Source organism: Mirounga angustirostris, unplaced genomic scaffold, assembly GCF_029215605.1.
Source record: "Mirounga angustirostris isolate CCGP_5_RB_7025 unplaced genomic scaffold, mMirAng1.0.hap1 SCAF_13, whole genome shotgun sequence".
Lineage (NCBI taxonomy): Eukaryota > Metazoa > Chordata > Mammalia > Carnivora > Phocidae > Mirounga > Mirounga angustirostris.
In genome coordinates this window covers 43,931,280-43,958,423 of record NW_026991721.1, presented here as the reverse complement: position 1 = coordinate 43,958,423, position 27,144 = coordinate 43,931,280, and the positions used below count along the sequence as shown (strand labels likewise).

Genomic DNA, 27,144 nt, shown 5'->3' with positions numbered 1-27,144 from the left:
TCCTAATCAGAGCAGCCTTTGCACTGCTCCGTAATCATGTTAAGACTGTGACACTGTCCTCCTCTGAAGCCATGGGCGGCTCCTCATCATACAGGGAATAAAATACAAAATCTTTGGCATGCTGTTCAAGACCATGTTGAGTCTTGCCAGTGCTTTACCAGCCAACCTTTGGAAATGAAAAATCTATTCAAGAAGAACAAATTTCTAAGATAAACTGGATATATTACATAAAAGCTATTGTCCAAAAATCTGCAAAAAGAATATGTGTGTATGCATGTAAATAGATAAATGTATACACACACACACACACACACACACAGTGTTATAAGTGGTTATTAAGGTTTCTAGGCAAGCCCACAAGTCTATTCAATATATAATTGTAGGCAAACTACTGTGCATGTGTAATTTTTAAAAAATTACTCAGCAATGGCAATAAATACAATAGGAAAACCACTAAAATTTTAAGTTATTTTTAAGAAATAGATCCTGAGGGGCGCCTGGGTGGCTCAGATGGTTGGGTGTCTGCCTTCAGTTCAGGTCATGATTCCAGGGTCCTGGGATCGAGCCCCACGTCAGGCTCCTGGCTCAGTGGGGAGCCCACTTCTTCCTCTCCCTCTGCTCCCCTGCCCCCCGCTCATGCTCTCTCTCTCTCTGTATCTCTGTGTCTCAAATGAATAAATAAAATCTTAAAAAAAAAAAAAAAAGAAATAGATCCTGACTACTGGCCCTTAGGGTGACAAGATGGACAGACAACTCCATTTGCCTTAATAGGTTACATTTACTACATGCTTACAATATGCAGGCCATGTCCTAAGACCTTTACAAGCATTAGCCTTACAAGTATTTGATCTCACAACAACCTTATAAAATAGGTATCATTCTTTTCCCCACTTAACAAACAAGGAAACTGAGGCACAGGGAAGTTAAATAGCTTGCCCAAGGTCACCCAGGGAGTGGTAATGGTAGGGTTTGAATTGGGGCAGCTTGATTCCAAAGCTCCCACTGTGAATGACAGCCCTAGATTAAGAACCACTAGAGAGTTCTCCAGAAGAGACAGGGCCAGTTAATAGTGGGGGATGCAAGGAAGTGTCTAAAGCTGACAGTGCGTGACTGGCTGGGGACAAAGCTGGGTAGTCAGGATTGGGTACTGTGAACACAGTGTTTTGTTATGGTCATTTTGACCCTAGTGCTATTTTGACATTCACACAATTCATTTCTGTGAAGAATAAAGCATTAAACTTTCAACTTAAAAAATCATCAAGTACTCTGTGCAGCAGAAACTCATTCTAATGTCTGGATGAAGTGAGAGTCAGATTGGGGATTCAAGACTGGGGAGTCAGAGATGTGGTAAGAGACAATGAAGCCTAGAAATGGGGTAAGGTTGTGACACGCATTATTTGTTCATTTTTTTTTAAGTGATTGGCTTGATATTTAGGATTACAGAATGTCCATGGTGTCAAAGTGGTCTAAAAAAAAAAAGATTCTACTTCAAAATGGGACTTACAGGAGGAAGAGGTTAAGCAGTGAGTGCTAACCACAACCTGCCTTGGGCAGAAGCAGAAGAAAGCCTCAAGCCAAGTAATGGAAGGAGAGTCACTTTCTGTTCTGGTTGTCAGAAAGGGCAAAGAATCAACACATCACTTTTGCAATGGATGAGTTTACAAAATTACAGGAAGTGTGACAAGACTTGAAAGACAAGGCACATTTTTTTTTTAAGAGTTCAGCTTTTTATTGAACAGGTTACAGAAGAGGTTTAGTTGGAAAGACCAAAGCCCATGTCATCATCAGACTCCTCTGACTCTTCTTTGCTTCCACCTCCTCCTCGGCTGGGGCAGCTGTGCTGTAGGGGGAGGGGAGGGGGCCAGGTCCAGCTGCTGGGGCAGGTCCACCAGCCCCTATATTGCAGATGGGGCTCCTGATGTTGACATTGGCCAGGGCCTTTGCAAACAAGCCCGGCCCTAAAAGTTCAACACTTACACCGGCCTTTAATGAGGGCATTGCTCTTATCCTCCATGTGACCGTCACCTCATCCTGGAGCAGGATGAGGGCCGAGTAGATGCAGGCGAGCTCCGAGAAGGGCATGCGAGTGTTGGGCTGGCGCTGCTGGGCACAGCGTAGTTGCTAGATGAAGTGAGGGCCTCACCCCAGCCTGGCCTTAGCTTCCTCAGAAGGATCAAGCACCTTAGTGCAGCTGAGGAAAGGCAAGACACATTTTTTAAATATCATGCAGTATCTTTTTGCTGTGGAGTATTTCCCATCTGAAATTTGGGATTATTTGACCAAGTGGCATCACCTCTGGTATTTTCCATGGATCAAGAGAAAGTATTGTGAGAAAACTGGGATACAGAGCCAGGTTCAAATCCAGGCTCTACCACTTGCCAGGTGAATCTCAACCTCTGAACCTCAGTTCCTTAATGGATCAAAAGAGAGTGATAATATTGCTTAAGTCTCAAGGTTGTTGTGGGCCTTAAATTGTGCCTCAGCTAGTCAGCCTTCAGTAAATATTTATCAAATGGCAAGAGTGGTTAGTAGCATTACAGCTGAAGATTTTATTTTACTTTTCTGTATTCCTTAAATTTTCTACCATGAATGTGTACTGCTTTTGTAATTAGAAACAAAAACATAAAACTAATTCTTTTTTAAAATGACAGGCATAATTTCTCATATTTTCACCTTTGCTCTCCTCACCTTTGCTTCTTTCATTTCCCTTTCTGTTATATATAAAAACGGGTCTTCTCCACCCAGCAATATTCAGAAGATGCTATGGGATGTCAGTTATTGTCTATACTGCATAATGGCTTTAAGGGGGTCAGCTCAGCGTACCCAGGCCTGTGGTACTTAGATGGGGCTGAGGTCAGTGGTAACTCAGTGCCACGGGAGCTCTGTTCTCTCCATTACACATCGATCCCCATCCTGACACTGCCAGGCCTCAGGGAGCTCCATTTTTTTTTTTTTTAATCCTACTAGTTTCATTTATTCAGCACCAAAGCCTGGAGGCACTGACATAGGCTGCAAGAGTCAAGCCTGCAGTTGGTCTTTGGAAACCAGGGAGAGTGTGGGCGAGTGTATTAAATAAAGCAAAGTTCTGGCAGAAAACCAGCTTCTAATCTTGAAGTGTCCCCTGGTTCTCTTCTTTTCTTTATAATTTTAGGTTTGTGGGTCCCAGATCTCCATCTTTGCCTTCTGGAGCTGCTGCCTTAGCAATAAGAAAAGATGAATGTAGGGATTTAAGGCTGAGTTACACCAGCCCCTGAAGCATTCTCACATCAGGAAGCATAACCAGGTGGCTCTGTCACATCTGAAGCTACCTGGTCTGCTCACCCTCTCACACTGTGGGCCTTTTCTCACACAAGGACGTAAGGGAAGAGCCAAAGGGCCAGGATCTTTCTGAGTGTGTGGGCTTCTGGGGGTGCAAGGTGTGGTTCATTAGCTTCCTTTCAAACCCACTCCTGCTCGCTTGTTCCTATTTCAGCAAACATCGCTGCCATGCACCCAGCTGCCTAGGTTAGAAATCTAGGAGTCATCCTTGACCACTTCCCTCCCCGTACCATTCACATCCCATGTCCAATTATACGTGTAGACCTACTTACTCTACTGCTTTAAATGGCCCTCAAACTCATCTGCTTCTCTGGTGCCTTTCTCCCCTTAGCCCATGTTTAAATCTCTTTTACAATATTCCTGTCAGTGATCATGTGGTCCCACTTTGGACACTGCCAATAATGGAATTTACTACCTCTAAGGTGATCCATTCTATTTCTAAACAGCAGGAGGAGTTACAGTGTTCTTCCCTATGTCAAACCAAAATTGGTTTCCCTAAAGCTTGCACTGTGTTCTGGCCTTTAGGCCTACATAGTCAAGACAGTCTCTTCTGCTCTGAGTCAGCCCTGGGTGTGAAAGCATGGTTACTATGTCCCTGAGGCATTCTCTTCTCCAGACCAAATATATCCACTTGTTTCCACCTATCGCAATAAATATGGTTTCAAGCTCCTTCTCTAGTCAAATGGCCAACAGAGCTACTTCTTCCCACTCTGCAAAAGCCTGAAAAGCATCTTTACATAAACAATATTATTCTCCTTGATTCTCCCATGTTAAGCTCAGAGATCATGTGACCATAGAGAAAATTTCTCCCATCCCTGCAACACCCCATCACATGCATAACTGTGTAGATAGCTTTGAAACAAGCAGGTCAACTTTATTATTCACAAACTAAAGCTAATTATATTGAGCTGTCAGGGTTGTTGTATTAAAATAGATAACAAAGTTTGAATTAAATATTTCAACAAATATTGATGTAACACCCATCATGTACTGGACATTCCGCTGGACTCTGGGTATAATATAGTCCTAAAGATGTTAGGAAAGACCTCTACCTTTATGGAATTTCTAGCCTAGAGACTGAATATGAGAGGCTCTCCAAGGGTCATACAGTTTGAACTAAAGCCCAGCTCAAACTCTCCCTGAAGCCGGTTGGAATTCTCCCTTCCAATGACCTAAGCTGGAAGCTCAAAAGTGGTACCCACTATTATGATTATCGTAATAATAAACATAGATACAACCACATTAATGCCAATAAACCTTTGGATGTTACAATTTCCTTATGAGAATAATGCTTTTAGAAACAGAGCAAAGACCATAGTGGCATTTCTTGTGAATAATAACCATTATATCACAGATTGTCTCAAATTCTCATCCTATAAACCACCTATTTCCTATAAATCAAGGAGTTTTATAATAAATGAGCTGAGTTAGTGTCCACACAGTGACTGTCCATTCAAATGTGGATTACTTGCTTAACTTGGGCAAACGGAATGAGAGATTCTAGAGTGCAGAACAGCAGCTTCATCAAGGAAGGTGCACTTGCACTTGTAGGTACAGTGCCAGGCTCCCTTCCTCCTTCTGTCTGCTGGAACAATTATCCTGTCCGTAAAAGTCGTCTTCAGCCATCATCTTATTCAGTACACTATGGATGACAGGATATGCTTCCACCATCAAAGAGGCTTTCAGCTTTTCCAAAAGTTGTATTTTGGCTTCCTCATCATTTTATATCATAATTTGTTCAGCATTTGGTCAAGGAACTGATAGAAATGGAAGAGTTACTTACTGTAAAACACCCAGTCTCTGCTCATTTAAAACCACTGATCTTCCTGTTTCTCTGTTACTGGCAGATAATCCACCATCTTGGGTGGGGTGAGCATGAAACCACCACCTAATATCTCACTAGGGGAGGGGAGTGACCACAGGATGTCATCCTCCGTGTCAGAAGACTGGCAAATATTTAGCAAGGAGGGTTTCACATTTGCTTATCTGAGAAGTGCTCCACGTCTGTACCATGCTGCTGAAATGAGAGTTAAGATCTCTTTTGTCAAGCCTCCCCCACTGACCCTATATGCTGACAAGATTTTAAAATACTATCCATGTCTTGGTATTAATCACACTCATATTTATAGTGGCTCATATTTGTTAGCTATAGTTAGTCCGGCATTGTGCCTGACGTATACTTTATCTCAGTTAATCCTCATTGCAATCTTTTGAGGTAAGCATTTTCTCCTTTCACATGAAAAAACTGGCTCAGAGAGGGTAGATGGCTTGCTTAGGTTAATTTAACCAATAAATACAAATGCCAGGATTCGGGCCCAATTGAATGTCTATATCTCTTTATTCTCTTACCCACCACCCCAAACACTCGAATCCCAACCCAGAATCGAGGGGACCACGCACAGAGTATCCTTCCTCGCCTACGTGTTCACTCCAGTCCATTGTTTGTGGCCTTTTCTATCTCCTACATAGGATTTCAGTTCCTGTGAAGGAAAGAGAACTTATTCATCTTTGTGTTTCTCCCCAGAGAACAGAACATAGTCATTCTCAATAAGTACATTTTAAGTGAAAACACACACATGCGAACCAGAATACAGTGCTATCACTAGAATTTCTCTACTCCTACTTCAGAATTACAGAAAGGCTCCCATTTTAAAATTAATAATGAATCAAATCATCTTATTGTGCCTATGTGATAGTAGCCATAGAGTGACTAAATAATGAACCCCCCCTTTTTTTCTTGCAGCTCCAAATTGCACATCCTTTAGCTATCCAAAGCCAGAGAGAATAAAATCTTCCCATCCTTAGTGTGACACTCAAAAGTAGTTGAGCAGAGACATGCCATTGCTTGAATACGGATGGAAGAACTTGTAGCTCTGCACAAATACCGAAGCTTCCCAGACTCACAAAAAGCTGGTGGGAACTCATTGTGCACAACACATGGGAATAAATCTCTCCCCTTTATACAAGGTTGGCCTCACTTGGAGCAGTTGCAGATTGAGAGACAGAGTTCTTGGCCTTAGTATTTAAGACTCTGACACCTGAAAGTCATCATTCCAGTTGGAATGGAAGCCACACGGAACAAATAGGTGTGGAGGATCAGCAAGCCAGGAAAGAAAGACTGACATGGCAATAATAACTCTCCACATTTATACAGTGTTTCCTATGTCCCAGGCGCTTCCTTACATTATTTGTTTTAATCCTTACAACAGGCTGAGGGGTAGGTACATTTAAAAGATGTAGAAATGAAGCTTGAGGAGTTAAATGACTTGCCCAAGCCCTCCTTGTTGGTAAAAGTAGAGCTGAGGGAATTGAATTGAGGCCTCTCTGACTCCAAAGTCTAAGCTCTTAACCACTCATGCTAATCATTAACCACACTTGCCTAACCATTGAATCTGTTCTTGGCAATCAATACTGGAGGCTAAATTCTAGACACGTACTGCATTTTATTTATTGCTTTGTTTTTATTTTTGTAAAAGCTAAATGTATAGTTCTCATCCTGTAAGATGAATACTATCCTTCTCAACTCATCTTTTAGTTGTCAGCAGAAGTCCAGACTAAAAACCTGCTCTAGATAATAACAGGGACATCTGGACTACGTGTCTTCAAACTGACAATTTTACTGAAGACACCGATGCCCAGAGTGGGCAGACCAGATAAGCAGCAGCCGTTACAGACTTGAGTCTGATGAAAAATACCACTTACTTCACTTGTATTTGTAGGCTGTGTTATGGCTACCAGGCATGTCATATATATTCTTTTATTTGATCCTAAGGAAAATTGTGAGGTAGATAAGGTATGTAATATTATCTCTATTATACAGATGAAGAGGCACACCCAGAATCATTATCCTATTAAGTTCTAGTCTTGAGAGTCCAAATCCCAAATAAATGAACTTCTAGCCCTTTTAACCCTTCAAAAATACAGATGGAACTGGGCTCAAATCTTGACTCTACCACACATCTCTCGGAGCCTGCAATTTTCTCCCCTGTCAAATAAGGGATGAGGATGTCTACCTCACAGGACTGTGAAACTAGATCAAGTAATGTAGGTAAAGCCCTTTCAATAAAGAAGTGAACAGAACAGATGTAGATCCCGTCCTCATGGATCGGGATGGTGGGAGGTGAAAAAACAAACGTTCAGTGATTACACAACTTGATGATCAAGTTACAATAATCATAAGTGTTATAAAGGAAAAGACAGAACACTCTGTAGGTGTACCATAGGATGAGCTATCCTCCCGTGTGGCTGAGGGCAGGCCTCCCTCAGCAGTGACAGCCAAACTGAGACCTGAAGGATGAGTGGCAGTTAGAGAAGGGGGGGGGTGAGGGCAGGTGTGGGTTGTAGCAGAGAGTGTTCCAGGCATGAGGAGCATCAGTGAAGCATGGATGAAGAAACTTGGTGACCTTGCAGATCAGAGAAATGACTTCTGTGGCTGGAGTGTAAGGAGCTCCAGGAAAAACGATGTGAAAGGATGCTGGAGAAATAGGCAATCTCCAGGCCATGTGGAGCCTTGCAAGACAAGTTAAAATTCTTGAACTTTAACCCAGGAACAATGAGAAGTCATGGAAGGGCTTTAAGCAAGGGGCAACATTAGATGAGAGCTTTAAAAAGTCCAGTTCCAAAAAATAAAATAAATAAAAATAAATAAATAAAAAATAAATAAAAAGTCCAGTTCCAAACTAGGGAAAGCTGGCATCTTTTTAAAAGCTTTCTTTTCTTTTTTTGAATAAACACATCTTTAGCATCCCTTACATTGCAACAGTGATATAGACTATGTGTTTGAAATATAAAATGAAAAAATTTAGACTGGGGCAAGTACCAGCCCCACCCTCTACTACTTTCAGGATCTAGGACAAGTCACTTCAAAGACTATCTCTGCTCTTGCTACCTAACACGGTTTCTTCTCTAACCAAAAGTTAACCTGCAGATCTTAAAAGTACTTTGAAAACCAGTGTACACACTTCTAGGGAGCTCATTTATTCATTGTTTTTGTCAAACAAATATTTATTAAGCATCAGCCACGTGCCCAGCATCATATTAGGTACTGGGGGTTCAGAGGTGGATAAGATACAGACCCTATACTTTAAGAACTCACAGTTTGGGGTAGACATAGCAGAAAAAAAAAATAAGTAATCACTATGCTGTACACCTGAAAGTAATATAACATTGTGTGTCAACTATACTCCAATTTAAAAATTTTTAAATAAAATAAAAAGGGATGGAAGAAAATACATACATACATACATACATACATAAAAAGTAATGACAATAAAGTAGGATCTACTACAAGAGAAGAAGCAGGGAGGGAGTTATTTACAGAGCTTAGAGTCAGGGAAAATTTTTAGTAGAGGTGATATGCACATAGTATGTGCTTAATACATGTTGAATGAAAAGTTTGAGCTGTCTTTTCCCCCCAACTTTATTGATATGTAATTGGCATATAACATTGTGTGAGTTTAAGATATACCATGTGTTGATTTAATACACTTCTATATTGCAAATGATTACTACCATAACATTTTTTTAAAGATTTTATCTATTTAGAGAGAGAGAGAGAGAGAACGTGAGCGGGGGAGGGGAAGGAAGAGGGAGAGGGAGAATCTCAAGCGGACTCTGCGCAGAGTGCAGAGCCTAACATGGGGCTAGATCTCGCAACCCTGAGACCTGAGCCGAAATCAAGACTCTGGACACTCAACTGACTGAGCCACCCAGGCACCCCTACTACGATAACATTATTGAGCTGAGTCGTAAAGGATGAAGGGAAGACTACCAGACAATAAGAGGAGTAGGGAATGAATAAGATCACAGATACCATAAAAGTAACCTTTTCATATATAACTTTATCAGCAGTCAGCTAGATAGGTTGAAAGGGAGAGATTGTAGGTAAGGAGACCAAGTGAAAACCTGGGGCAATAATCCAGGTGAAAGGTACAAAGGACTTATTGTTCCCTCAGGAGTAATGGTGGCTGTACTCAGTTTGCTTGACAATAAGTTTTACTTGGTAGTACAGGGTATGGCTTGTAAGTGTTAATACATCTTCCCATGAATGGATGTCTGTTCACCTTCATGGGGGTAGAGACCATGTCATCTACTGAAATCCTTGTAACACCTAATGCTATGCTCTGTATCCATATGCACCCATCAAAAATTGGGTTGACCGTTGGATTCACTGAGTTGCGGTGGGAGTGGGGCAGCTGGAACAAGAGAAGTGGGAGAGTACTCCCCATCTGCCGGGCACCACAGGCACTCTTCCCTCCTATAAGGCAACATCTTAAACTCAGCCAAACCTCCTTCTTATTTTCACCCAAAAGCCTGTTATGTCCTTTTCCTTGTTCGGTCGCATCCATCTACCCTAGCTAGAAACCTCAAGATAATATCGGAAGCCAAGAACAAAGCTAGGGGGAAAAATCATTTTTCAGGCTTTTAAGAACTGTATTTTCCTCCAGGATCTTCAAAAGAGTTTTGCCTCTCATTCATACATAGAAAGAAGTCAGTGGGATCCTAAGATTCAACAATGCCACTTCTCTGAATCTACCCTAAAGACACACTCCCAAGTGTACACGAAGAAGTATGTATAAGTGTATTTTATATGAGATAAAAAGTGGAAATAGCCAGGGGCGCCTGGGTGGCTCAGTCGTTAAGCATCTGCCTTCGGCTCAGGTAATGGTCCCAGGGTCCTCGGATCAAGCATCGGGCTCCCCGCTGAGCAGGAAGCCTGCTTCTCCCTCTCCCACTCTCCCTGCTGGTGTTCCCTCTCCCACTGCGTCTCTCTCTGTCAAATAAATAAATAAAATCTTAAAAAAAAAATAAGTGGAATAGCCTAAAAGTCAATTCATCCAACACATGCTAATAAACCATGTTCTGTTCGTGACACAAAATACTAGACAACTGCCAAAATAAATGAAGTAGATCTATAAGTGTTAATGCGGCAAGCACTCCAAATTGATTGTTTAAGTGAGAAAGGCAATTTGAAGAATGATAGGTCTTATACCATTGGTGTGAAAAATAACCACCAATGAACCAAAATCCTGAAATAGTAATTTATTCCTTACAGCTATATACATATGCACTAAATGCATAAAAAATGGCCCGGGAGAATATGTACAAAAATACATACAAATCTGGTAACAGTGGTTACCTCTGGGAAGGTGGGTTGGGAACCAGGACTGGGAATGACAGTCAAAGAAATTTAGTGTTCTCTGTATTTAAATTTTTTTTTCACAAGTGTAATAGTGCATTTATGATTTAATGGAAGAATTTTTTTTTTAAGATTTTTTATTTATTTGACAGAGAGACACAGCAAGAGAGGGAACACAGGCAGGGGGAGTGGGAGAGGGAGAAGCAGGCTTCCCGCTGAGCGGGGAGCCTGATGCGGGGCTCGATCCCAGGACCCTGGGATCATGACCTGAGCGGAAGGCAGAAGCTTAACAACTGAGTCACCCAGGAGCCCCTGAAAGAATTTTTTTAAGGTAAGAAAATCATTAAGGATGTGCAGTACTATTTTTAGTAGTGAAAAGTTTGAACTACCTAATAGTGATAGAAATATTATTAAATCAATCATGGTACAATCCACATGGCAGAACTTAATAAAAATGTTCATTTTTATGTTTGCAGATGTAAAGAAGTTAGTAATTCATAGTTCCACTTAAAAGGAACTACATACTAATTATGATGTTCTGAATTATCCCACTTTTGTTAACAAATACATATAAAAAAGTTTGAGATATTTTTTATAAAAGGTATATAGTTGTTTCTACATCAATGGGATTCTGGTTGTGTTTTGCTTCTGTATACCCTAATTTTTCCCTAAGAAATAAGTGTGTAATAAGAAAAATTGTATTTTAAAAAATGTAAACGAAATGAGGGACTTGAACTGGGAGAAAGGTAAGAGGAAAAAATGCGTAATGGTGGATGGGAATAAGAAAGTAGGGGAGGGCGCCTGGGTGGCTCAGTCGTTAAGTGTCTGCCTTCGGCTCAGGTCATGATCCCAAGGTCCAGGGATCCGGTCCCTCATCAGGCTCCCTGCTCAGCGGGGAGCCTGCTTCTCCTTCTCCCACTCCCCCTGCTTGTGTTCCCTCTCTCACTGTCTCTCTCTCTCTCTCTGTCAAATAAATAAATAAAATCTTTAAAAAAAAAAAGAAAGAAAGAAAGAAAGAAAGTAGGGGAAAGGGTACTTCCGGCGCGGCACGCCCCTACCGGTCGCCTGTCGAGTGGACCGAGTGCGGTACCCGAGCCCAGCCGGCCCCCAGCACCTGCTGCGGGCGCAGCTACACCATGGAGCGCCTTGATAAAAGAGCGCTGAATGCGCTGCAGCCGCCCGACTTCAGAAATGAAAGTTCACTAGCATCTACCTTGAAACGCTCCTGTTTTTCACAGCTCTAATGATCACTGTACCTATTGGGTTATATTTCACGACTAAATCTTATGTTTTTAAAGGCGCCTTTGGGATGTCCAATAGGGACAGCTATTTTTATGCTGCTATTGTTGCGGTGGTCGCCGTCCACGTGGTGTTGGCCCTCTTTGTTTATGTGGCCTGGAATGAAGGCTCACGACAGTGGCGTGAAGGCAAACAGGATTAAATTGGACATCACCTTTTGATAGCATTAAATTGATTTTTTTAAATGGTAAATGTGTCTGGGATATTGATGATTTCAATAAAGTTGAGAACATGTTAAAATCAAAAAAAAAAAGTAGGGAAAAGATGTTTGAGGATTTTTTTTTTAAGATTTTATTTATTTGACAGAGACAGAGACAGCGAGAGCAGGAACACAAGCAGCGGGAGTGGGAGAGGGAGAAGCAGGCTTCCCGCGGAGGAGGGAGTCCGATGTGGGACTCGATCCCAGGACCCTGGGATCATGACCTGAGCCGAAGGCAGATGCTTAACGACTGAGCCACCCAGGCGCCCTGAGGATTTTTTTTAAAGAGATTTTTTTTTTTCCAGAGAGTTAAGGGGAAAAATATTTTTGTTCTCAGAGTTTTTCAGTATACTTTCCAAGCCATCAAGTTTCTAAATATAACCAAAGATGATTTTACAAGCAACCCAATATAAACACATAGATGTTTATATTTCTACATTAACAACATGACATTGGAGCTGCAAAAAGTTCTTTCGAATTGGCTATATTTTATTTTTCTAAAAAAATAAGTCCCCTTTTGAGTCCCCTTTTAAAATATAACACCACCTCCACCCCATCCTGGCTTTAAATTTCAAGAGAAGTCAGAATTTAGGATGGAGGACAGAGGGGTGGAGGAGCAGGAGGGAGGTGGGGGGGTTAAGCATTTGGGCAGGAAGGGGAAGGGGAGGACTTTTTGCAGAGCCTTACCTAAAAGTAGTACTGCATAGCCTTTAATGTGTATTTGGATCATCTAGGGATCTGGTGAAAGTGCAAGTCTAGGCTGGGACTCCCGGATGATGCCCAGGCTGCTGGTCCATGGACAACTTGGAGCAACAAGGCCTTGGAGTCAGGGAATTTGCTCTTCCACCCTGGTCTGTCTGCGTTTCACTGGCCATGACTTCTTTCTTTCTAACCTAACATTTTTTTGTCAGGATACCCAATAGCAGAAGCTTTTCAGAAAGTCATTTTACCATATACAAGGTCCAGTTTAAGGCCCTATGCACGGAAGTGAGGAAAATGGGAAACAGAATAGGGAATGGGCAGGAGCCCCTGAGACACAAATGGTATTTGTTAGAAAGGGTGTGGCATTATGGAAAAAGCCCTGGACCGGTTGTCGGAAGACCTGGCTTCATTAACCAGTTGTGTGCCTTTGTGCCAGTCACTTCTCTCCAGTCTTCCATCTCTTTTCCTGTCAAAAGACTTGGTCTACCTGGCTTCTAAAATCTTTTTGGCTCTGACACTTGAGGAGTCTATAAAGAGAGCCTATATCAACAGGAGGGAAGAAAAGAAAGATGCGCCACCACACACATAGCTGCCAAGGATCCTGTACATGTGGTATCATAATGGAAGAATTTTTCCCTTGTCTGCCCAGATGCAGAAATGTTGGAGTGAGAGACTGGGAAACATGCCTAGTATGAAATCCTAGTACCCTGACTTCCTGGTTTTGGCAATTTAGTCTTGGGAATCTGTCCCAGGCTCTGTAAAGTAAGACAGACCATGAAAACAGGCCCTCTAAGAACTTCAGTGTGGCTCTGGCAGCCTTTAGATTCTAAGGTCCTCAATCCTTGGGGCCACCCTCATGTTTTACCTCATTCCCCTACACTGATCAGCAGCCAAATTCTGAAGCCACTTGAGCTTACAGTCTCAGCCAAATGGCCCTACTGCCTTCCTGTTTGTGAAAGCCTCCAATTCCCAGCCTGTGGCCAAATCCAATTTTTGCAGCACTCAACCCTTCCCCCAAGATCACCCTCTGGACTTGAGTCTCCCACATGCTGCAGACTCTTTTTGGGCCTAGAGCAGCCAAGCCTAAGGGAATTGGAAAGGCCAGATGGTGACACTTCTTTCTCTACATTTAAAATCGTCCTATGCTCAAAGGGAGGCTCGGCCCCTAGTTTGATAAGCACAGGGTGGGAAAGGGACCTGCTGTGGTGAGATTACCCAGACTCTGGGGCAACCTCCTACAGTTCTGCCTCACACCCCAACAGACCTGCACTCTTCACCTTTTCACTTACTCAACGGGCCTACGGCTATTCTAGCAAAGACTCCCAAGTCATCCATAAGCATGCTAGCATCAGGCTGCTTCCTGTGGTTTAAGGCAGGCAGCCTCCATCCATGTTCCTGGGACCCTGTCCCCCAGCAGACATTCACTCAGGGCATGGCCTCCTGAGGCATCCATTTGGGATGCAGGGACCCTGTGGGCTGCAAGAGGAGTTATTTTTCCCTCCGGCCCCAGCCTAGGCTGTGCTGAATGATGGGGCTGGCTAGCACAAAGACTGCTTTTTATGTTGGTCCTTGGTATTTTTGGTGTCTGGAAAGAGCTTCCTTTCCTCCCATAGTTAATTAGCAGCATAGGAGCATTTCCCTTTCCTCAACAGAAAGTCTTTTCCTGCCCCTGGGGCCAGGCAGAGGGGTGGCAGGTGTGGCTAAGCGCTCCCTGAGGTTAACCTCAAACTTCAGCTTAGAGCCACACTTGATGAGAAGCAAAGTGAAAAGCAGGGTTAGCTTCCATTGGGGCAGAGTTGGCAAGTGGGTACAGGCCCCTGGCAAGCCAGGGGATTATTTTCTAGTCTCCCAATCAGGTGAGGGGACAGGAGAAGGGGGTGGGGAACCAATGTGTGTTTGACACGTTTGTGAATTGTTCCTATAGCAAAGGCTTTTAAAAAAAAAAAAAAAAAACAGAGTGGAGCTTTATATATGTGAATGAGAGGCTCACAGAAGGACCTATTGTCAGGAGGAAAAATTGCATGAGTAATTGTGCATGACTTCAGTCTTCCCAGTAGAAATGTTAGGCGTGTTAAGGATGATTGTGGACATTCCAGTGTTTTCAACGTGGGGAAGAGAGAGGAGGGAACTCCTGAGAGGTGAGGAGGCAGGTTGTCTAGCAAGGCAGGGGAGACAGGAACCTAAAAAGCTCTTCCTCCACTTTTCTTGTTGGTTCCCATTCTTCCTCTACTTAATTAAGGTATCACCTCCTACAGGAAGCCTTCCTGCCCCTACCTCCTTCTCTCACCTCCCACTTTAGGTGTCCTTGATAGGTATCTACTGTATTATCATTATTTACTAGACCGTGATACTACTGATAGTTTATAGAGCAGTGGGCATGGACCCCAGCACCGGATTCCACCACTTCCTAAATGTATAACTCTGGCCAAATTACTTAATCTCTCTGTGTCTCAGTTTCCTCATCTATAAATGGGAGTAATACCTACCTTCTAGGGTTGTTATCAGGATTAAATGTGTTAATACATATAAGGCGCATAGAATAGTGCTTGACATATGGTATGTACTCAATAAATATTAGCAATTATTATTTTTATTTGTATCCCCAGTCGTTAACACAATTTGTAATATATCATGGGGCAGTGGTTTTTCAACCCTCGTATGTATCATCATTGCTTGAGCAGCTTTAAAAATATATGAATCTGGGCACCATTGGTCTAGGAGTGAAAACTGATCGTGGTATTTGGGGAAAGTTCCCAGGTAGTTTTATTTTGCCTCCAAAGTCACAGGTGCTCAATGAATAGATGAATAGATGAACCAAATGGGATCAGAAGGAACCAACACAGGTGACATCATCCTTAGGAATGTCAAAGCATGATTCTGTCCCCTTCAGAAAGTTTATTATTTCCTGAGGCAGACTTCCAAAGAATGATATGACAGTGAATGTAATGGAATACATGAAAGAATATAATTTTCATCATCTCAACATACTGCTCTATTGAAGAAACAGAAAAACGATTAGCTAGAGCTAATATTAGAGATCAATAGGTATTTCCTCTTCTGCTCTCTTTTGTTTATGCAGACTTATTGCTCAGAGAATTGCCATAACAACTCCAACCAGAGCTGAACTTTGACCTTTCCTCCAGTTTTAATTCCGACTTGCCACCAAGTCTTTAATTCAGTGGATGTAAGAAAACATTTAAAGTCCCCAAATAAAGCATTTCTGCCCCTGTAATGTACAGTTGCAATATGTTGTTATCATAGCATATTGTAATTAGTTGCTTTATCGAGTTGGTTTACAAAATTTAAACTGACTGCGGCTCATAAAACAGGAAGTCAGGCATCTCACAATGGAAATAATGAACTATAGCCAGGGCTCTTACTCTCAAGGCCCGTATATATTAATGGGGGAAGTAAAGATAAACATACTGAAAACTAGAGAAAACGAATACAGCAGAGACATTTAAATAGTATGTAGCGGGATAAAGTGGTCTTGGAGTCAGATTTAGGCCTATTTCTTATTAGCCATCTGACCTCAATTAATTCAATTAACCTTCCTGAATTTCAGCTCCCTTATCAACCAAATGTGGATTCTGATGCCTATGTTACAGGATTGTTGTGAGGCTTCAGAGCGATACTATACATAAGTGTCTGGCACTTTTTATTAAATGAAATCATCTTAATGAACAAAGAGCTGTATTCCAGCAGCACAATTTGTTGTCAGCAATTTCATTATCAAGAGGAAAGATCATATGAAACAGGACTCAAATCAAAATGGAGAACTAAACATGAACATAGACCCGCCCTACCACCATAAACCCCTTAAAGGACAGACAAGATAGCAGAAAAAGCAGCAGAAATTATGATAAAAATCTGGATAGAAAGCAGTTAGGATCACACTGATAGACAACTCAGGATGAGTATTAACATACTCCAAAACACTCGTAAGGTAAATTTCTTTGAAGGTGGGGGCAGGGAATCTCCTAGCTCAGTGGAAGCAAATAGAAGGAATACGAGGGGTTGGAAAGCACTCGTCAGGATTATTCATCTTTAAACTGCCCTGTGCACAACAGACCTCTCTCCTCTTCCCTCCACTTCAGAGAGCTATAGGTCAGGGGTAGGGGTCAGGAAGGTGGACTAAAACACAAAGTTTCACTCTAAGAAGGGAAATCCCCTGTCTGGGGAGGGTGTCTGCTGGTGTGTAAGGGCCTGTGAGAAAAGCAGGGCTGGAAGTAATCCTATCCAACTTCCATGGACACAGAGAGGAAAAAGGCAAAGCTGTTCCTGCCCAGCCTGTCAACTGTGGCTTCACTGAAGTAAAGGCCTCCATATTTTGGCATCTGGGGATGGGCAAAGGACCAAGTGGGGAGGAGGGTGGTCCCCGAGCCTGCCTCTCTGCCTGCTCTAAGCACCTTACTGGGAAGTCTGCAGTCAAAATGACCTACTCACAGAGTCCCTAGTAACCCTCCATTCACCAAAGGAGACTAGAGGGGAAATGGACAGCTCAAAATTGAAGTGAAAACTTAAACAAAATACCTGCTAATTAGCCCATTCTTCAAACATAGATATGATGAAAAACCAAGGATCACCAGATAGCTGAGGAAATTCAAACAGCTCTAAAGAAAAGGATTAAGATGAACAAACTGAGGGACGCCTGGGTGGTTTAGTCGGTTAAGCATCTGCCTTCGGCTCAGGTCATGATCTCGGGGTCCTGGGATCAAGCCCTGCACCAGGCTTCCCTGCTCAGGGGGAGTCTGTTTCTCCCTCTCCCTCTGCCCCTCTATTACCCTGCTGTGCTTTCTCTCTCTCAAATAAATAAATAAAATTTTTAAAAATATATGTAAACAAACTGAAAACTGACTCCAGAGAAAAGACAGATAAAGGAACAGAAAAAAACAGTTTAAAAATTCTAACAAAAATAAATAAATAAATAAATAAATAAATAAATAAAATCTAAATAGCATCATCCTTCAAAAGATCCACGAGGATATTATAGCAGGCTGCTATGAAAAAGAAACAACAAACAGGGAATTAAAAATTATGATAGTAAAACTAAAAAAGCAGTAGATGGGATGAATAATAAGATGGGTGTGGCAAAAACTGGGGATGTTAAGAAGTTAAGTGTGAGGAGATGTCCCTGAATATATAGAAACGATCAGGAATGGAAAATTTGAGAGAAAAATTGAGAGACTACTAGGGACTGAATTGTGTTCCCCTCAAATTCATATATTGAAGCCCTAAACTCAGTGTGACTGTATCTGGACATAGACCCTGTGAGGAGGTGATAAAGGTTAAATGAGGTCAATTCAATAATTCAATGGGGCTGGTGCCTTTATACAAAGAGGAAGAGACACCACAGCTATCTCTCTGCCATGTGAGGACACAGCAAGGACACAGCCAGAAGGCAGCTGTCTACAAGCCAGGAAGAGAGCCCTCACTGGAAAATGAATTGCCTAGCATCTTGATCTTAGCCTCCAAAATTGTGAGAAAATAAATTTCTGTTGTGTAAGCCACCCAGTATATGGAATTTGGTTATGACAGCCTGAGCAGAGTAATACAGAGACACAAAGGATCAATTCAGAAGTGCCTCCTTTCATTCAAAAGAAATGCCAGTAAAGAACTGAGAATTGGTGGGGAAGAGATCCACAAAGAAATATTAAAAGAAAACTTCCCCAACCCGAAGAAAGGCTTCAATACTTCACAGGGCCTGCTAAGTGGCAGGCAAGGAACATTTTCAAAGATGCTTACTTAGACAAATACTTGGGATGTTTCAGAGCCAAAAAGACAAAGAAAAAACTCTAAAAGTATTCAAAGAAGAAAAACAGGTTACCTACAAGGAACAAAAATGAATTGGCTGTCAGACTTCTGAAAGGTCACTCTGAATGCTGGACAGCAATGAAGCAATCACTTCAAACTTGGAAAGAAAATAATTTTGACCCAGAATTATATACCATGCTAGCCAAACTAGCTTTCCAATGAGGTAGCAAAATCAAGACCTTTTCTTTTTACCCTCCAGGTCTTCAAAAGTGAGTAAACTTGATGAAATCCAACACTAGCAAGGTTTTAGGGGAAATGGCCCCCTCATACTCCATGGGAGTGTCATTTGATACTGCCGTTTTGACAGGGCTACTTGGAAGTATGTATCAGCATTTTTCTTTTCCAGCTATCTAACCTGGAGAAGCGCTTTTACAAATGCACAGAAGCCTTGTCTAGCACTGTCTTGCACCACTGTGAGTGGTGCAGATCCTGGAGTCAGAGTGCTTTGTTCAAATCCCAGCTCTGCTACTTATTAGTTATGAGACTTTGGGTAAGATTACCTTAGTGCCTCTCCAGTGAAATGAGGATGATAATATGTACTCCCTATTTCATAGGGTTGTTCTGAGAATTGAGTGAGTTACTACATGCAAAGTGCTTAGAACAGATCTTTGTACAGACTAAGCATTTGATAAATGAGTATTACTGTCATGTATTATAGAGAGAAGTTAGATGTTATCTTAGGACATTAGACAGTAAAATACTTCCAATTTTGTGCCACTGGAAATACATGATGCTGCAGTGTTTGATGTGGCACAATATTGGAGGACCTAATATCTATAAATAGGAGAATGGTACAACTATACTATGGAATACTATGCAGCCGTTAATAAAAAAGGTGGTAGAATTATACTAACTCCATGTGCTATCAATGAAAGATCCCACATATTGCTAAATGAAGGTGAGGAAGGATAAGCAAATTGCTGAACAATATATATAGATTATCCCATTAAAAAAATACATGAATGGGGCTCCTGGGTGGCTCAGTTGGTTAAGTGACTGCCTTCGGCTCAGGTCATGATCCTGGAGTCCCGGGATCAAGTCCCACATCAGGCTCCCTGCTCAGCAGGGAGTCTGCTTCTCCCTCTGACCCTCCACCCTCTCATGCTCTCTCTATCTCATTCTCTCTCTCAAATAAATAAATAAAATCTTTAAAAAATAAAAATAAAAAATAAAAAAATACATGAATGTACATATTGCACATGTACACAGAGATATACCACCGTAGGGCAAAGCAGGGGGAGCTGTCTGTCCTGAGTGCAGGCAGTAAGGGGATATAGCAACTGAGGATAATTTAAAACAATAATTTTAGGGGTGCCTGGGTGGCTCAGTCGGTTAAGCGTCTGCCTTCGGCTCAGGTCATGATCTCAGGGTCCTGGGATGGAGCCCTGTGTCGGGCTCCCTGCTCAGCAGGGAGTCTGGCTTCTCCCTCTTCCTCTGCCTCTCCCCACTGCTCCTCCTCTCTCTCTCTCTGTATCTCTTTGTCTCAAATGAATAAATAAAAAATTCTTTAAAAAAACAAAACAAAACAATAATTTTAAGGAATAACTTGAAAACAATAATAGATGACAATAAAATCTATTTAATCTGCTTCTTATTATCACCATGAACAATGAAAACAAACAATGTCAGTGATAAAATGCTCCTCCAGCCAGGGCAGTCAGCTCTTCCTGTCCCCCCAGCCTCTAATCCTAGATGCTACTGCATCTTCCCAAGTGCATAGAAAAACTTAGAGCAGAAACTGATGGTACTGACTAAATAGGATAATTTACAGAAGGAAGTGGAGTTAAGTGGGGGGGTGGGAAGGGGGCGTGAGCAGGATTTTTACTTTTCACTTGCTACTCATTTAAACGTTTTTTGCAAAGAATATATTTATTTACTTACAGTTTGCACTTCTATAGTTAACACTTTTTTAATTAAAAAAAATAACATGGAGACAAAAAGATTTATTACAGGAAGTCAGAAAAAATGGAAGCCAACAATAGCCTATAACCATTCCTCCAAATATTTTAGATTATGGAATATGGGTTAGGTATGGTGACTGCATTTTCAGAACTAAAAGTTGGAAGCCACTGTCTGCCAAAGAATTTTTGGTACAACTTCTGAGTAGGAGAGGCAGCCTGGGACATCCAATCTGGGTGCCAATATAATGGAATTTCAGGGACCATCTGATGGTTTATTATTACAAAAAGACTGTCTGAAACCAGGTCTGTCCATGAATCCCTAATCCCACTCCATTTTTGGATCCTTTTGGAAATGAACTCCTCCTGATAGGATATCAGCTTAAAACCTAGCATTCAGCCTGCCTTACCCTGACTTCCCTGAGTTCAAGGCCTTGAAGTCTTTGCTCCCCCTGAGATTTGCCAGGAGAGCTGGCGGAGTACTCCTAACTTCTCAGTTGCCACAGCAGGATCCCCAGGCACACTGTCTGTCCTCACCTGAAAAGGCAGCTGTTTTCCTGACTCTCTATCAGCCCCCTACTAGCCTCCCCACCCCCAGCCCAGTCACCTGCACCCCCTACATCCCCACTATCCCTCCCACCCTCTCCACCCCCCTCCTTGTGTGTCGCTGAGCCAGTCTGGCCTGGGTTACTGATAATAATCCTGCTGATTCTAGCACAGGCAATCCCAGGCACAGGATAAGCTGAGGCTATGAAAATGAAATGGCTGGGTACAGAAAGGAGGAGGGTAATAGACCCAGAGAAACAGGAAAGAATGCTCCTCTAGCCAGGGCAGTCAGCTCTGCCAGGAAACTGACGTGAGCTGAGTGGAAAAGAGAAGTTGGAGCAGGACTCATAGAATATCTTGGGGCCAGTTAAGGAAGTGGGAGAGAAGTAAGTCAAGGTGAATACATGAATATTAATCACTGAGAAGGACCAAATGAAAGGCCCCCATGGGCCCCAGAGCATTCTGTGAGGAACAGGGAAAGAATGTGTGTCAGGAGGATGTGCTCCCCACCCTGGCTATGTGACATCAAGCAAGTTCCTTAATCCCCTCAGCTCTATCTGTAAAGTTGGGATCCTTCTAAACATTAAATGGATTCAGGTAAGTAAGGCTCTCAGGCCAGCATTCAGTAAAGCTGAATTTCTTTGTCCTTTCATCAAAATGTTGATGGTGACGATGAAAACTTACCTGTACCCTCTCACTACCCATTCCATCCTCAGTGTGAGCAGTGGACACACTAAATAATAGTGAATTATGATAGCTAACATTGGTTGAGGGCATATTATTTGCAAGCTTTATTCTAAACTCTTCGCAGCATTACCTCAATCCTCACAACCCTACAAAGAAGATAATATTGGTAGTCCTAGTTTACAAGTGAGAAAGTCAAGTCTCAAAGAAGTAATTCGCCCAAGAGACATAGCTAATAAGAGGCAGAACCAGGATGAAAATCCAGCTCTAATTGCAAAATCCATGCTCTTTACCACTGCATTATATTCCTTCCCACTAGTAAGGCAGAAAATAGAGAAAAGGTTAAACAAGTAAAGGTCCTGTCCAAGGCATTGATGAAGATCAGTAGGAGGGTTCCTGTTACCCTGTTTCCCTGCGTGAAAGCAGCTGCTGTAGGAAGCTTCCCAGAGAGTTCCCATCTAATCCAGGAGAGACGCCACTGCTGAAATGAAGTCATAACCCCCTCCCCAACTGCCAGAGATGGGTGGTGACATCCGAAAGCAAGCAGATCACATATGTAACCAGTGCAAATAAAGCTGTAGGCAAGGGCATTACCTCGTGTTATGAAAGTATCTTGCAATAAAGAATGTGGTAACTGAGTCCAAACAGAAGGGTGATGACTTGGCAGGCAGTCTGGAACAAGCCAAGTTAAAAGTTTGCCCATGTGTCTACAGCTCTGTCCACCCTGATTTTAAATGCTCCATACTGGTTCTTTGGGCAGAAAGCCGTGGGATGAGAAAGGTCTGAAGGAGATGCTGCCTGGGGAAGGCCAAAGCACCCAACAAGCAAAAGAAATTACTAGTTAATTTAGTAATGCCAAGGACATTAGAGGATTTCATTAATGTAGCAGTCAGCACCACCACTTCATTTATTCATTCATTCATGTATTTATCCAGGAAACATTTATAGAAAGCCTACTGTGCTCCAGGCCCTGTGCTAGGTGCTGGGACATTATAAAGAGTCCCCAGGAACTTACAGGGACGTCAGGAGATGGTAGAAAGCAGGCTCTTCCAATACAATCAGGTAAAAGCTCTGCTATCGGTGAGGGCCTGCCATATGCAACCACGCTGTCTGTCCTCCCTGCAAGGAGGTGATTATGCCAATGGGAGTCAGGAAATACCTCCTACAATGTGCAAGCCAGAAAAGGACTTTAAGAAGTAGTCCAACTCCCTCACTGTGTTAAGAAGGAAGTGATGGGCCTGAGTTGTAAAAAAGGATATACTGCAAATCAAGACTACCATAGTTTGGGGCACCTGGGTGGCTCAGTCATTAAGCATCTCTCTTCGGCTCAGGTCATGGTCCCAGGGTCCTGGGATCAAGCCCCACATCGGGCTCTCTGCTCGGTGGGAAGCCTGCTTCTCCCTCTCCCACTCCCCCTGCTTGTGTTCCCTCTCTCTCTGTGTCTCTCTCTGTCAAATAAATAAAATCTTAAAAAAAAAAAAAAAGACTACCATAGTTTGTATCAACTGAATGGCTCTATCACAAGTGCTGCAGGAATTTAGGGGTGACAAGCATCACTGTGAGTCAAAGAAGGTTTCCTGGAAGAGGTGGAACTTAAACTGGGCTTTCCTGGAAAAATAAGGGATGTGTGTATGTGTGTGTGTGAAAGAGAGAGAGAGAGAAAGGGAAACACCTGGTTTTTAGATATTGATCAAATTGTTCCTTAAGACTATTTAATTTTCTTTTATCTGGTTTGTTAACTACCCAAAGTCCTTAAGATCTGAAATTTTTTGTTTGTGTGTTTGAGAAGATCTGCTACCAGATATGATAGGATTAGTTGTACAGGCTTCGGAGTCTGACAGACCTGGTGTCAAATCCACACTCCGCCATTTTCTAATTGTGTGACCTTGGTTTCCTCATCTGTTAAATGGGGATAATAATGCCTACCATAGGACCGTGATGAGTGTTAAATGAAGTAATATACATAAAGCATGTAGCATAGGACCTGACACTCAGGAAACACAAAGCATAGCTTCTTAAATGTTGTGATAATTACTTACCTGCATGGACCTTATAACATACAGTGTATTCCATATTCATTCAGTTTCTGTTAATTCTTTTATCAAACAGTTAGGCACAGTGCCAAGCACCATGCTAGATGTGGGACAAGCTGTGTACCAGACAGACATTTCCCCTGCCTGCTCAGGGCAGTTTAAAGGGATGTGAGACACATAAACACACAATTGTGGTACAATGTGAGTTGCACTGTAATAGGGGTGGGTACTAGTGATTGTTGGTCAGCTCTGGGAAGGCTATGAACTTTAAGGGCTATACTAGGGCCTTTGGGGAACTGACTTACCAGGATGCAGTTGCTCTGAAGACAGAACTGGAAGATGCTCCCACCATCAAAGTCATTACCACTTCTTTTTTATTAAGTTTTTTGTTTTAATTCCAGTATAGTTAATATACAGTGGTATATTAGTTTCAGTTGTATGATACAGTGATTCAAAAATTCTATACATTACTCAGTGCTCATCATGATAATTGTACTCTAAATCCCCTTCACCTGTTTCATCCATCCCCCCCACGCACCTCCCCTTTCATAACCATCAGTTTGTTCTCTATAGTTAAGAGTGTTTCTTGTTTTTTTTCTCTCTCTCTTTTACCCTTTGCTTGTTTGTTTTGTTTCTCAAATTCCACATATGAGTGAGATACGGTATTTGTCTTTCTCTGACTGACATATTTTCTTAGCATTATACTCTCTAGCTCCATCCATGTTGTTGCAAATGGCAAGATTTCTATCTTTTTTATGGCTGAATAATAATCCATCATACTTCTTCTTTATCCATTCATCTATCAATGGACATAGTTGGGCTGCTCCCATGACTGGGCAGATAATGCTGCAATAAACATAAGGGTGCACATATCCCTTTGAATTAGTGTTTTTGTATTTTTTGGGTAAATACCCAGTAGCATAATTACTGAATCATAGGGTTGTTCTATTTTTAACTTTTTGAGGAAACTCCATACTGTTTATGGCCATTTGGATGTTTTCTTTGGAAAAATGTTCATGTCTTCTTTGCATTTTTTTAGTTGGATTATGTTTTTTGAGGTGTTGAGTTGTATCAGTTCTTTATATATTTTGGATACTAACCCTTGATTGGATACATCATTTGCAAATATCTTCTCCCATTCAGTAGGTTGTCTTTTAGTTTTGTTGACTGTTTACTTTGCTGTGCAGAAGCTTTTTATTTTGATGAGTCATTACCATTTCTTGATAGTTTGTGTTTGCTCTATATTTTGTACAATGTCATTTCCACCTAATAGCAGAATAATCTGGATAGAAAAGGAAGTTTTCTCTTACTAGTCCAGCATTCAGCAGAAACTACAAGAAGCAATAAAAATACACCCGAGCTTAAGCTCTAGACAATTTTCCTGGCTCCTCTCTCCTAGTGTGTTTAGTACCTGTGGCAGCAAGCATCCAAAGTGGGTCCCAATGATCCCCACCTCCTGCAAGTTACACCCTCATGTAGTGCCCTTCTGCATTGTACCATGGTTGGTCTTTGTGACCAATAGAAAATGGCAGAAGTGATAGCATGGCACGTCTCAGTTTAGGTTATACTCTTGGATGCTCTCTCACACATGCTCTCTTTCTCTTGGATGACTTCCCTTGGAGAAAGTCATATCTTGAGCAGACCTATGGAGAGGCTCACATGGCAAGGAACTGAAGCCTCCTGCCAACAGCCACATGAATGAGCTTAGAAGTGGATTCTCCAGCCCTAGTCAAGTCTTCAAAGACTATGGCCTTGGCCAACAGCTTGACCTCATGAACTACCCAGCTAAGCCATTCCCAGATTCCTGACTCCTAGAATATATGTGAGATAATAACTGCTTGTTGTTTTAAGCTACTTGATGTTGGGGTAATTTGTTTTGTAGCAATAGATAGCTAATACAGTGCCCCTCTTCTATGCTTCCCTGTCATGGCACTTACCACACTGTGTTGTAATTACCTGTGTATGCTTCCATCTCCTCCACAGACTGTGAGCTTAATGGATACCATGTCTTATTGTCTTTGGATTGTCATCACTTGGAACATGCCTAGTCCATAGCAGATGGTCAAAAAACTTTGTTAGATGAATAACTTGCCTTTGTATAGCACATTAGAATCTATAAAGCACTGATGCACTCATATAGTCTTCATGGCACCCCTAGAAATAACTACTGATATTATCCCCACTCAACAGATGAGAAAATTGAGGCTCAGTGACTCAATTATCTCATAGCCAATGGTTAATAAAACCAGGACTCAAACCCAAGTAATTGAATTCCTAGTCTATGCTCCTTCCTCCAAACCAACCTGCTCTTCATTTAGCTTGTGGGGAAGAGGGTAGGAGAAAAGTTATTCTAAAGAATGGAGTGCTGTTCAGTCATGATGGAGCTCCATAGAAAGGGCAATGGACAAGAACATGGCTCATTTATGAATAGGCCAAGTCTCTTTGGGCCTTCCCCACACCACACATGCAATATTTCATTTAATCATCAGAAACCCAAAGTAGGAGATCAATCATTATTATTCCCACTTCACAGATGAGAAAACCAAGGCAAGATCTCATATATTAAATTGTAGAGCTGGGACTCAAGCAAATGTATTCAAACTCCTAGTTCAAGGCTCTTCTTGTAAAACTCAAACTGCTTCCTTTTCCTAGTACGGGACAGCTGGGTTTGGGGCCCAGATAGAATTCCTGATTCCAGCAGGGATACACAGGGCAAGGTATCACAGAGTCTCAGACAATGTGCAGACATGACTAATGCAAGGACACTACCTGTGTGGCTACGTTACACTTCACCCTCATGCTGAGCTCCAGTCACTGATTTTCAGGCCCAAGGTCCAAGGTTTCACAGGATCCCTTTTATCAAAGAAGGGAGATATGCCACTATTGTAGTTAGAGTCATTTTCAGTTTCTACGTCTTTAAAATGGGAAAAATAATTGTAGTAATGGTTAAATGAGATGATATATATAAAATGGCTGGCATGTAATGGTGTTCACAAGCATGTAAATATTCTGCTCCCTTCTGGCTCTATTCCTATGGGACATTTTTAGGACAGGAGCACATAGTGTTTTGTGAGCCTCTCTTCTCCCCATAAGCTGAAGTCTTAGCAGCAACAGTGAAAAGCAGAGGGAGAAGAGAATATTTCTGAGGGCTCTGTGCAGTCTCCAGCCTGAAGGGTGCTCTGCAGTGGGATTTCTGCTTTATGTCAGCTGTGCAGTGGGGCAGAAAGACCTCCATTCTTCGAGGGCAGGTATCATGCTGAGGAGAAGAAGCCCCAGCTGTTCTGTGGGATCTAGTGGAATGTGCCTCGGGGCTGCCTGACGCCTTGCTGGGTTGGGTAAACTTGGCCTGTTGGTTTCCATCCAAGAGACCTTTCACCTTGAGGGCTCAGTGACCAGAAAAACATTCCAGAAGCCAATAATTTTTCATTCTCCAGGGAGCTAGGGAACAGACAGTTTCTGGGCTGGACACTGAGGACAAACCCATGAGAGGGCCTCTGTGCTGAGGGCTCCATC

General features: G+C 42.1%; 2 pseudogenes across 2 annotated transcripts; one reads left to right on the top strand and one right to left on the bottom strand.

Moving 5' to 3' along the window:
* Positions 1–1,753: 1,753 nt before the first annotated feature.
* Positions 1,754–22,130, bottom strand: LOC123857582 (large ribosomal subunit protein P1-like; annotated as a pseudogene). The gene is made up of 2 exons (XR_006793891.2): positions 22,002–22,130; positions 1,754–2,191 (listed from the first exon to the last, which is right to left on the bottom strand). The product of XR_006793891.2 is annotated as a large ribosomal subunit protein P1-like (transcript).
* On the top strand, positions 11,432–20,281 carry LOC129046365 (vacuolar ATPase assembly integral membrane protein VMA21-like; annotated as a pseudogene). The gene has a single exon (XR_008507524.2). The product of XR_008507524.2 is annotated as a vacuolar ATPase assembly integral membrane protein VMA21-like (transcript).
* Positions 22,131–27,144: the final 5,014 nt, after the last annotated feature.